General features: G+C 40.2%; 1 protein-coding gene across 3 annotated transcripts in view; it reads right to left on the bottom strand.

Annotated features, from left to right (window-relative positions):
- The window catches only part of LOC117806657 (leucine-rich repeat and fibronectin type-III domain-containing protein 2), a 265,838-nt gene extending 253,647 nt beyond the window's left edge, over nt 1-12,191 (bottom strand). For 2 of the 3 annotated variants that reach the window (XR_004629719.1, XM_034675639.1), the window contains exon 1: nt 11,905-12,081. The gene's annotated coding sequence lies outside the window, so the exon portion shown is untranslated. The other variant, XM_034675640.1, reaches the window with a different exon arrangement.
- Nucleotides 12,192-12,494: the final 303 nt, after the last annotated feature.

Here is a 12,494-nt window from a genome sequence, read left to right on the forward strand (position 1 = left end):
TGTCACTCTGTAACTAAACAGTTGACCTTGGAGGAGAGAGGGATGCTGTTAACATCCCCCCTGTAGTGTTTTCAAGTCCAGCCTTGATTTTCTGCCATTATTATACATATCACATCTCTGCAGTGCATTGTCTGTTGCCAGGCTTGGCAGTTTGTTTCATACACTGTGGAAAGCCATCTCTCCCAGGAGTGCTGTACACTAAAAATCCCCAGCATAACTAAATAGACTGGCCTACTGCTATTATGCTGGCTTCCATATAACCTTCATTGTTTGGCAAAGTTTTCCTCTCAGCAGCATTAACCCCCTGCCTCTTCTCTGCTGAAGGGAAATCTCAGCTAGGAGAATTATTTGGTGAGATATGGTTCGTTCCTTTGCCAAAAATGTGAATCAGTGGAGACAGAGTTATTAATCAGCAGCTGGGTGTCACCTTTAAAATCGCCATGTAAACCAGCGTAGGTGGCACAAGATGATTTGCAGCTTGAAAGTTCTTTCCATTTGTTTTGAAATTACTTTTCACTTTATCATCTTTGGCAAAGTGTCACCATTGATACAAGTTAAAATAATGTGTCTGAAACTGTTGTCGACCTCTTTTAGTAGAAGTTGATTGTATTAATTTATAACCTTTATTTTAACCAGGAAATGCTCATTGAGATTAACAATCTCTTTTCCAAGAGAGTCCTGGCCAAGATAGGCAACAGCGCAGTAACAAAGTTATAATAGACATAAATACAAATAGCAGATGCATACAACAACAACTACACAACTGGAGGAAGAGGAGCAACCCAAGGACTCTAACATTGAGAGTGCCAGTTACTTTGATGAAAAAACTCGGGATGAGCTACGGCAGCAGGTGTATGAAGCCATGGCAGAGGAGGATAAAACTGTGGCTGCTAAAACCAAACCAGAGTCTGAGAATGAAAAGAGTAACGCTGAGGTGAAAAAGGAAAACGGTGTGGCGAAGTCACATAAATAAAGTAAACGGCTCAGCGGAAACTTCACGTTCCCCCGACAAGAGTTTGGCCAAGGGAACTAAAGTGAACGGAGTAGAGAAGAGCTCGGCTTCTCCTTGCCAACAATAAATATTGGGAGCGGTACCAGTGTGACAGAGAAGATCAAGAAAAAACAAGTTTTCAGCAGAAGAAGAAATTGACATTTTATTAGAAGAATATAGAATGAACAAACAGCTGTTATCAGCAAGTCAATCTTCAAAGATAACAAACAATGAGAAAGGGAAAGTTTGGCTTCAGATCTTGAACCGGGTAAATGTTTTGTAGGTGTTTCTGAGCGCACAGTAGAAGACCTACAAAATAAGATAAGCAACAAGAAAGCGGCTTTGAGCAGCAAGCACCGCCATCAACATGGTCCAGGTGGAAGACCAACTGTCCCCCCATTGAAGGATGAGGACTTGTTAACAGAGTTGTTTGGGAAGGATTCACTTCACGGTGTTGCTGGTAGGTTACCTAAGAATTATGCTACGTCTCCTAAATCTAAATTTGCTGTATATTTTGACAAGATAGGCAACAGCGCAGTAACAAAGTTATAATAGACATAAATACAAATAGCAGACGCATACAACAACAACTACACAACTGGAGGAAGAGGAGCAACCCAAGGACTCTAACATTGAGAGTGCCAGTTACTTTGATGAAAAAACTCGGGATGAGCTACGGCAGCAGGTGTATGAAGCCATGGCAGAGGAGGATAAAACTGTGGCTGCTAAAACCAAACCAGAGTCTGAGAATGTAAAGAGTAACGCTGAGGTGAAAAAGGAAAACGGTGTGGCGAAGTCCCCAAAGATAAATAAAGTAAACGGCTCAGCGGAAACTTCACGTTCCCCCGACAAGAGTTTGGCCAAGGGAACTAAAGTGAACGGAGTAGAGAAGAGCTCGGCTTCTCCTGTGAATGGTGCCGGGAAGCAAAACGGCAAAGAGATGAAGGCAAAAGACACAAGTACCTCCAGAAAAACAGCACGAGTTACATTTAAACCAAACATCTGCAGACAGCCTCTGGACTGCTTAAAAGCATTCAAAGTTATCAGACCACAAAGTTTCAAATCCTTTTGTAAGGCATTCCAGGTTGAGGGAGCAGCAAACCTGAAGGCATTTTTTCCAAGATCAGTCCTGACCCTCGGAATAGATAGTAATAAAATATCCTGAGATCAAAGATTATGAGTTCCTGAGTCTCTTTCTGCATTGTAGGTGAGGAGGTAAGAGGAAAGTAGACCTAAGATGCACTTATAGATTAGAAGATGCCAATGTTTCTGCCTGCGTGATGACAGGGAAGACCATCCTACACTTGAGTACAGCACGCAGTGATGAGTCATAGTTTTAAAATTGGTGATAAACCTCAAAGCTCCATGGTATACAGTGTCCAGCGTGTGCAAGCTTTGAGCAGAGGCGTGCATGTATAAGACATCATCGTAGTCCAGCACAGACAGAGAAGAAGCAGCAACAAGTTTTTTCTTGGCTTCAAAAGAAAGGCTGGATCTGATTCTAAAGTTAAAGAATCATCAATTAAAATGCAGAGGTATCTGTAGTATTAATCAGAGTGTATATTAACACAGGAGCCACGAGTGTTCACAGACTGGGAAGCCGAAACATATAGAGCTCCCCGACTGACAGGCTGCAGTATAGGTCATAACCCTGCCACCTTCATGTTAACAAATAGAACTGAAGTCAATCTCCAGTTTCTTATGTTCTTATTTCTCCATCTTTGCCTTTCCAGATGTCTTCCCAAACCAAACCTTCCTGCAGCTGAACACCTGATCCGTCTACAGGTGTCTGCAGGTCGTCTCATATCGCGACAGAAATGTGATAAAGTGTGCAGAAAAAGAGCAGACTTCTTAACAGTCCCCCTTTTCTTCTCAGTTCAAAATAAGCTGTGAAAGACAAATCAAAGAGATGTGAGCCAAGGCCCAAAAGGTTTATGTTCAATATATTCATCATCTAGTTCTGAAGCAGTGGTAAGAAGAATAATAGTGTGCTATTATCTGTGAGGTTACATTACCATGCCACTGTCTCTCTAACATTAAAGGTTGACAGTGTTAGCCTTTTGAAAGGAAGCAATTTAAGAAAGTTTTTTATCCTTAGAGGGAAAAAGCACAGTCACTGACTGATGTTAAAACTAAAGTCACTAATTGAATACGAAGATTACATTTTACTTTGAACTGCTATTCTCTGTTAATCTAGAAAACTTTGAAGCAAAAGCCTTACAAGGACAGTTTATGCTCCAAAAACATGTTTGCATGATTAACTTGGTCAAAATAATTGATATTTTTTATCTTATTGGACATTTATGAAAAAAACAAAAAAACTCAACACTATCAATCAAATTCAGGAAAGCCAAGACAAGGGTGGAGTGACACATTACTTCATCTTTTATGGTATCATTGTGAGTGTCTTGAGATAACGTGGTGTGAAACACACTATATGAATAAAGATTGATCGATCGATTGATTGATTGACCCTTCATTTCCAATCATGTTCAAAGTTATGTTTAATCTGAGTCACCATCCTCATGGTAGAAAATTGTAATAAAACTAAAAATTGACATTTTCATCAATGTATAGTTTTGAGTTATGATATCCTTAAACACCCGTTCTTACGAAATCCCAAAAACTCAAGATAGGAACTTTTATTCTGGTGTGGGTAGAGTACCTCGGTTTTGTCTGCCTCATCCTTGGACATGATTTGTGCTGCAGTAGAATGCATTCTGCAGTAAAGGCTGAAGTCCTCTCGTTTTGGAGGTTGCTGCTTCTTGGTCTTCCCTCTCTTTTATGGTGGATGGCAACAAGCGTGAAAAACCACTACTGCCCCCTACTATAAACACAGTATTAATGTATGCACATTTCCAGCACACTATCAATATATACATGATTACATTTTATTGCCAAAATAGTTATATTGCAACATCACTGATCTCAGATTACATTTCTAAAAAGTAGCTTCATGGGTAGAAAACACATTTAGCATTGAGCGCATCATTTCTTTCATACTGTATGATCTGCTAGTTGGAAGTTGTGATCAAATGTACAGAGAAAATATTCAAACATCCTGTTTTGACAGTCCTACACTCAACGAGAAGAGGAAAAACTGCAGATGTCTTATCCTCATCTTAAACTCTCCCTGTGATTCATCCTAACATATTCTGAGACTTTAGAAAACTTTGGGAATAACCAGAAGAATTTCAAGAGTTTTCTTTACCCCATTACACACACTAATCAAAATCAACAATCAACCCCAGTGTCAGAAGTCTATACGATAGAGAATCACACCTGTTGTTTTGAAGGTACCATTTTCAAGTCTTGATTAAGTCTAACATTAGTGGACACAGGTCCTTACCAAAATGACTGTTGTTGACAAAGCTTCAAAATGCTTCCTCATGAAACAGATGTTAAAAATAATCCAAATGGGAAACCACCTGAGCAATAATCCTTTGAGAAAGGACAGATTAATTAGCTCTAAAGGTCTTTGGACTTTGAAGTGTTCAGACTGTGTTTTCCCCTCCACCTTTCATGCTGATGCACAGAACTGGTGCACAGCGTCTGAATGTCATCGCCTTATGTAACCAATTTACAGATCTGGGGCATCGGATCAATATCCTAGTGTTTGCTTTGATGTAGCTCATTTGACATTTTTAGCATCCAGTCATCATTAATTCATAGAAATCATACCTCCCGAGTGCTGAGCTGTGTGGGATGCGCAGAGCTGTTCCCTTTTAATTGAAAAGCAGAGCGCAAGCAGCTAACGCTATGAGATAAAGTATATTCTCCACAGAGTCTGGGTGGAGTACAGCCTGAGAACTATAGGGAGGTTTAAGAAAAGACAGTGATGTAGAACAAACGTGGTCAGCTGCGGTTCTGAAGACACAACAGGCAGCTAATTAATGAATTTGGATATACACCTGAAGATAACCTTAAAGGCTGAATTACAGTTTAATCACTTACTGCACCTACAGATCATTAACTAATTACACAAGCTATTTCTGCAAAGGCTTTGAGTTTAGCTACAAAACATTAGGATGTGATAAGTAATATAATTAAGCCATGTCCTTTCAAATTATACATCTGCCAGATAAAACTGCCTCTTTTTTTATACATGTTAATGTGCTTTATTGTCTGGTAACAATACTTGCTGCATATTCTGTACAGTCTCCAACAGACATTGATGATATTCAACAGCTTTGAGCACCGTGTAATAGAATCATGATAATTTCTAATTGCACTCAGAGACTGTTTCCTCTGAATGGGCGAGCATCCCTCCAAGAAGTACCTATCAGTTAATTTAAGTTGCTTACTGGACTTATGCATACACCAAGGGCATACTTGTAAAGTATATTTTGTTACATGTTACCTTTTTATCACAATCATAAGGACTCATCTGCAACCTAATGCCTGGACAACATCCATTTTTTCACACACATCAATGCATAACAATCAGTATTAAATTTAGATCTTTGGTGTATTATTGTAATCATGTCAGGTAAGAATGATTACGACGGAGCATAATAAATGTCTATCGAAGCATTGAAAAGTATTTTGAGATACTAACACGGCTGATTGATGGTGAATGTTCAAAACTGTGTTACTGTGACTGTGAACTGGTGAACAGAGTCAGGCCAGGAGTCAACAGGTCAGAGGTTTTCAGAGGCAATTGATGACAACATGGGTGATGAGAAGCTCATCATGGAGGTAGAAAGACATTCCTTCTGTAATTACCTCAGGAAATTCTCGCTCTCATTACTCCAGCTGTCTGTTGGTGTTGTCCTATGCTGAGCTCTGAAAATGACGAGAAAGCACGGAGCCAAACTGCAGTGGAGTAGAGACAGACCGAGCACAGATCTGGTGGAAATCTGACGTCAAATGGTCTAGACTAGGAGTGTCACAGTACACAAAAATCACAGTTTGGTATGTGCCTTGGTTTTGAAGGGGAAGGGACACGACACATAAATTGCCTTTTCATTTATAAGGAACTGAAATAACTTTTACTCATTGTCTAAAGTTCAGTTTATAGTATAAATTGTTTGGTAGAGAGATATAAAATAGAATGAAAAATGTAATGCTGCATCCTACCATCAAAAAGGTCTAATAATTAAGAATTCTAAATACATTTTAAAAAGTGTGCTTTTTGACAGGACTCAACTTCTCCTTCAAAAGGGCAGAGACAGGTGCTGGCACTGTCAGGTTTATTGAGCCAACACCTGTTTCTGAATGCTCTTTGAGCACAGAATCAACCTAAAAACACACGTATGTGGTTGCATCTGTAGCTCTGGGTGTTCATCCATCAGTCATGAATGCTGCAGCAGATGCCCCGGATAAGCTGGCACAACAATATGACTGAAATGCAGACTTGAAAGAATCTTACATCACAGCTGAATCATCTTTAACATGTTTAAATCCTGTGTTGTAGATTTGATGCTGTAAAAACACCATAATTGTTATCACTTTGGTTCATGTGGGGCTGTTTCAACTGCGTTAACAAGTTGGACTTGTTGCCAGAAACAAACTTCAGCACCCTTATCTGCTTGTCTTTGTCTGTTGTTGTCTCACCCTGGGGGAACTAAATGTTCCCAAACAGGAGACTAATGACAGCAGGGGGTCTCAAACTGTGGCTTCTCGTTTGTTTGTTTGTTGGTGCTGCCATGACGGGATAATCATGTTGTGTGTGATGTGAACTCCTGTGTTCTAGTCCATGAGGAAACTTGGATTTTAGGAACTTTGCATGCTCTCTCATCCGCATGCAAAAGTGCCCTATCAGAAGTCCTGTACTGAAACGGTTCAGTGTGAATACCTGTACCTATGTTTCAACCTTTAAAACAGTTGGATATGGAAACACTGTGGCTTTTGTTCATCCCCGTCACTGGTCTTTAAATGACGTCACAAGACTAAAGTGATGAGCTGCAGCTGGGATGTGATGAGGATGCAGACTATGATAACTACCACGAGAATCACCAACCGATCGATAACCATGCACTTCAGAGAGCCAGTCCTTCTCTTTTAAATTTAATCCAACCAAAAATAAAGAAGCCGGGGCTCGCCACTCACTCCCACGCCGTCCAGAGCAACGCAGCACACCAGCGTGCAGGTGAGCTGACCCAGTCTCCTACAGTATTTCCATTAATGAGAAACAGTCCCTTCTCTCCAACCTTCATCCCCTTCTCTATGGTTCACTCTGCAGGTTAGGGCTGGCATTAAACTTTAATTCATAACTCTACTTGGGGCAATCTGTGATACTTTCATAAAAGTAAAGAATACACAAAAGTCGTTGCCTCAAACTTACCAAACTATGGTCATTTCACAAAGAAAAATGATTTATGAGAAACCTTTATGACATTCAGGTAAAGTAAAGGCACTAACACTTAGTGAAGTTTGAGTAAGCCAGAGAAAATGCCAGTATTCTCAAATCTGCTTGAATTTTTAATGGTTAAACCATTGACGCTGGTATTTTGGATTCCCCTGACCTGTGACCTCATCCTGTCTGAACACAAACATCTATTAGGATGCCCTGAAAAGTGTTTTCACTATTGCTGAATAATAAAAGGCATCATGTTTTATATTCAGTGTAAAGGATGGGGATCGAGGGTTGGGGTCAGCTTTAAATGTTACATCAAAACACTGTAGATGTATATTTCAAATCACAGCGATACACGCCGTTTCCTCTCAGCAGAAATCCTCCTCTCTAAAGGAGGCTATGAGCCGAAACATCACACAACACACATTATCATTGGTGTACGCCACTCTGAGGCCCACATGCCCTCTCTTAGCCAAGCTAGTGCTAATACAACGAGATATGTGAGCCCCTTGCTACAAGCAACAGGCCGAGACGAGGGAAAGCCAGCCATCCAGATCAAATGACTCAACTCTCCAGAGTGCTATATGCTGTCAACATGAAGGATGCCGCCCTGATCTGTTTTGATTAGTGAGTATAAATCTATGGCAAACAAAGCGAAGAGAGGAAGCCGAGGATTCCCTGGTTTACGCTTGTGTGCAGAATGGCCTGACCACAGTGTTGTAAGACATGCTTTATGTTGTTTTTTTCTGGGCTGACAAATCTTTGACCTCGTCATTCTGAGGCGCGCAACTGTGTTTGAGTGTAAAAACAAGTCACAGACAACCTTCTTCTTGTTTTCTTTATCTTTGGGATCTTTGAGCCAAATGTACCAGCAGATCATAAATGACCTTCCCCTGCTGTCACTATCAGCTTCCAACGAATCTATTACCCAAAAAATCATCCATGGAAATGACAATTCACTTCTCTCCTCCTTCCCTCCGCCCCTGCAGTGAGAATTGAGGTCCCAGCAGACCCCCTCTCTCCTTGTAAGCTTAATACAAGGTCTGAAAGATAAGACAAATGTTGCTTCTGTGCAACTTTATGAGCTTCATTAAATCATGTGAACACACAAAAGTCCAATTCAGTTCCCTCCACAGCATTATTGTGACTAATGCAGGTGAGTGGACAGAGCTGAAGCTGAGGAGCAATATTCACCATTGTACTTATAAATATGCATGATGCCCCACTGTGTGTTGGAGGGAAATGTATGTCCTCCACATAGTTAATGAAGTATTTCATATTCTGGTACAACCACTTATGTGTATAAGAATATTTCCTGTTTCATTTCGCTAAAATATCAATCAAACGCAGCAAGTGTATACGCATCAGTGCCACTGTATTAATATGAAAGTAATCTGATGATTTCCCTGCAGGATTGCAACAGTGTCAGCTCATTCATAAGTTCTGTGCTATGTAAAAGGACTGCTATACTTGTCTCTTGGGACAATACAGCTTATTTCAACTCAAATGCAGACACACTCACCTGTCAGCGATAAAACAAAGTGTACATTTTGAGCTTATTTTCGACTCAGACAAATTAACCCTGTTCCTGTTTACAAATGAACAATTACTCTGATATCAGTCAAATCACTATCAAAGCAAAATGTCAATTAATTGTGAATTTGTTGAATTTTTAAATAAATATCAATTATTATGCTTATGTCTTGATACGTTCTGCTCTGCATATTAATGTGAAAGTCTTGATTTAATGCTTTATGAGTTTAAATTGTTTTTGTCTTTTTATTACATGCTTAATGATTTTGTTCTGTAGACTTTTTCCATTGCTGTCTCTTGTTACCTTTACTTATACGCCAAATTTTCACCCTTAATCAATCATAAAAGTGATCATGTTTTGACTATTTCACAAAGCAAAAGAGTCAAAACATGATCACTTAGAAGTTATTAGTAGTTCAATGACAGAAAAAAAAGGCAAAGGTTAACATCATAGTTAAGGCTGATTTATAATTCTGCGTCAAATTCATGGCATACCCTATGCCAGAGGTCCCAGTAGCTCATGTACCTACACACCTAGCTGACGAGCACCTCCTCCAGAATTGACACGGACCGCAACCCCTGTGATTGGTCCGCTCGTCGGCATTGTATTTCCCGCATTTACAGCATTTCCGGGATCCCCGCTCATCGGCCGCACATATACCGTGTATTTTGTCTCCTCCTCTCTGTTCTTCCCTGTAGTCATGTCTGTATGATAAACAGCAACATGTATCAGCTGTAGATTAACATAACACGCTCTGAATCGCTGTGGAAAAGTAAACAGAGATCGTAGCGGGGCCGGAAGCGAACTTGTGTCGCGAAACTCAAGGGATTCGGCGGAGAATTGCTGCACAACGTGGACACATCGATGCAGAAGTATGTGATGCTCATGTCCGCCTCAGCCCCTGCTGCGTACGGGCGACGCAGAAGTGTAAATCAGCCTTTAGCTTGCAGTAACAGTAGTGTGATCAACAGTCCAGATAGGCTACCTTTAGTATTTACTTTTTTGGGTGCATCCCAAGTGGCAATCTCCGGTCTCAAAATATGAAGCCCATTCAGAAATGTAATATAAAGTGCAATTTATCAAGAATCTGCTTGAGGCTGGCTGCAGAAACACAGGAAACCACATACACACCAATTTAGAAAAGACAATCTTTGCAGAATTAATAAATATGTTTACAGCCGGGTTCAAAAATGGCTTCGGTCTACGCAGCTAATTTTCTCTGTCGGCACACACTGACATGACTGACTTGATTGACAGGCGGGAACACATAGCTGTTGGCTAGGAGGCTCAAACACTGTCTCTTTACCTCACACTATGCCTGGTTGAGTTCAGCATTTTCAATATGTCTCCCGCCTTCGATTGGCTTCAAAAGAGCGCTCAGGAACAGATGAGTGACGTCACGGATACTACGTCCATTATTTATACAGTCTATGGTGCATCCTGGACAGATGCCTGATAATGTTAGAGCTTGTGTCTGTCTTCTCCTCCACGGTTCTTTGACATATCATACACGTTGCATTGCTCTTGCAAGCGATAACTGTAAACTCTTTGAAAGCAAGAGACACAATTTGTGGTGTCTCCTCATGCATCTGGGCAAGAACTGTAGCTGAGCAAGACAGCATGTGAACTCGCAGGTAGATGAGCTCTAATTCTGGCTCTTATTCCTACCAGTCTGATGGAAAAACAAGTCCATCGCTGTGGGCAACAAAACATCAATTTGATAGCTCAATGTGAAGCAGAAAATATGTTTTAAAACCCTAAATTATGTTTAAAACTTTGATATTCTTGGTAATGTTTACCCTACTTAAATATGAGTGTGGATAATAAACCTGTCTAATAATGTGTAATGTTTTTGTTAGCTGTGTGGACTCTTGTAGATCTGTACAGAGCTCCTGCCGCCCACATCTTGACCGTGAAATTCTAATGACTGATTTGAATTGCCAATCAAGTTAAATGAGAGCTCAGTTTGCTAAAAGTTGAAATTAAGAAACGGTGCCTCAGGGTTTTGTATGCGAGATATTTTCTTCAGGTTCAAGAAAGGTTTACAGAAATAACTATTTAGAAAAATATCACATTAAGCTGTTAGGAATGTTTAAAATTAGCTCATTTAAGTTGAGAATCAGTCAATCGATGTGGAACCACAAGCTACTGCAAAGTCCCAATGATTTGAAATAACAAGCCCCAAGGTAGCTGCTGATGTGTGCTTGATATTAAAAGGTAGATCTAATCTACACACAGCATAAGGCAGTGAAATGGCTGCAGGGATGTCTCTCTAAATCGCCTGTAAATGACACAAACCATTTAGCAGGTTCCACACTCATCTCTCAATATGTGATCTCTTTTCACTGACTCACACTCATGCATGCCCAGTCTCTTGAAGGACCTGTCCTATCCTGTCTCTTTGATGATGAAGTTATTTTTGGTAAACCTTTCAGCAGGGTCTGTGCAGGGGCAGCAGCGCTCTAATTGGCTGGAGCTCACAGCTTGAAGTCTGAGGGAATGTGTTAACTGTGTGATTCTACTGCGATCACCATCAAGATTCCTCGATGGACAAAAAGCTTTATTAGAGATTTTAACACTTTTATTTTTATAGTGGAGATCATGTCCCATTTGTTTTAAGAGTGAAATAAAACCACCGCACACCTCAAGGGATCTTTAGTTACTGAGTGAGGTGGTGAAAAGACAGCTGGCCACAGAGCCTATAATCTGCCCGGCCATGTTTTCACAGGCCCCACATCTTTTCTTTATGGAGTTTATTTCCACTAATGGACCGATGTAAGCAGTTCTACAAACCTACTGATGATCTCACAAATCACTGGTCATCAATACTGATCAATTCCCATCACAATTTGGATAACAGCCCCTTACATCAACCTCTCTCCCAGACTACATCCACATGAAAGAAATTCCCTCTTCAGGTTCAGACCTGTTCTTCTGATGACAGGGTGACAGATGAGTTCAGACTGAATTTGACATTTTCAAAACCAGCACTGGCTTCTTTTTGTGGTAGGACATATCTGACAGTCCGAAGAAAAGCACAGGCAAAAAAAAAAAAACACTTCCAAAAAGAATTGGACTTACCAGTCCTGGTCCTTAAGTTCACTTGTAGTCCAGCACAGAGAGTCCTCCTAAAGGCCCAATGTCATGGTCCTCCAAAGCATAGAAACATAATCCCTCTTCTTACATTGACAGCCCAGGAAACACCATAAAAATAAGCACATGAAGCATTTTCATCTCTTTCTTTTCTACCAAAAAAACCCTCACCAAACATTTCACCTTCTCTCTTTGTTCACCTGAAGCCCCGCCCCCAGTTGCACACCTGCCTCACTGCCTGGCAGAGCTCCACTGATTAGCCTGGCAGAAAACAGACTACACCACTGTTTAGTAATTGGAATGGTTCACACCTTGCAAAGATTTTATTCTATTATAAGGAATTAAAAAGCAATTTTCATGAGTTTTCAGTCATCAGGCATTTTGGTGCATTTTTTTGGCTCAAAGTTTCTTCTTTTCTAAACAAACTAAAACATACAAAAATACAATTTTTAGCCTATTCAACTTTGATTTTCCTTCAAATTGTTCCCAAAGTAATTTCAAACCTAGAAATTATTTTTTTTCCAATATTGCACGACAATTTTGTATCTACTACACAGCAAAAAAAAACTAATTTATTG

This window comes from Notolabrus celidotus, chromosome 22, assembly GCF_009762535.1.
Source record: "Notolabrus celidotus isolate fNotCel1 chromosome 22, fNotCel1.pri, whole genome shotgun sequence".
Taxonomy (NCBI): domain Eukaryota; kingdom Metazoa; phylum Chordata; class Actinopteri; order Labriformes; family Labridae; genus Notolabrus; species Notolabrus celidotus.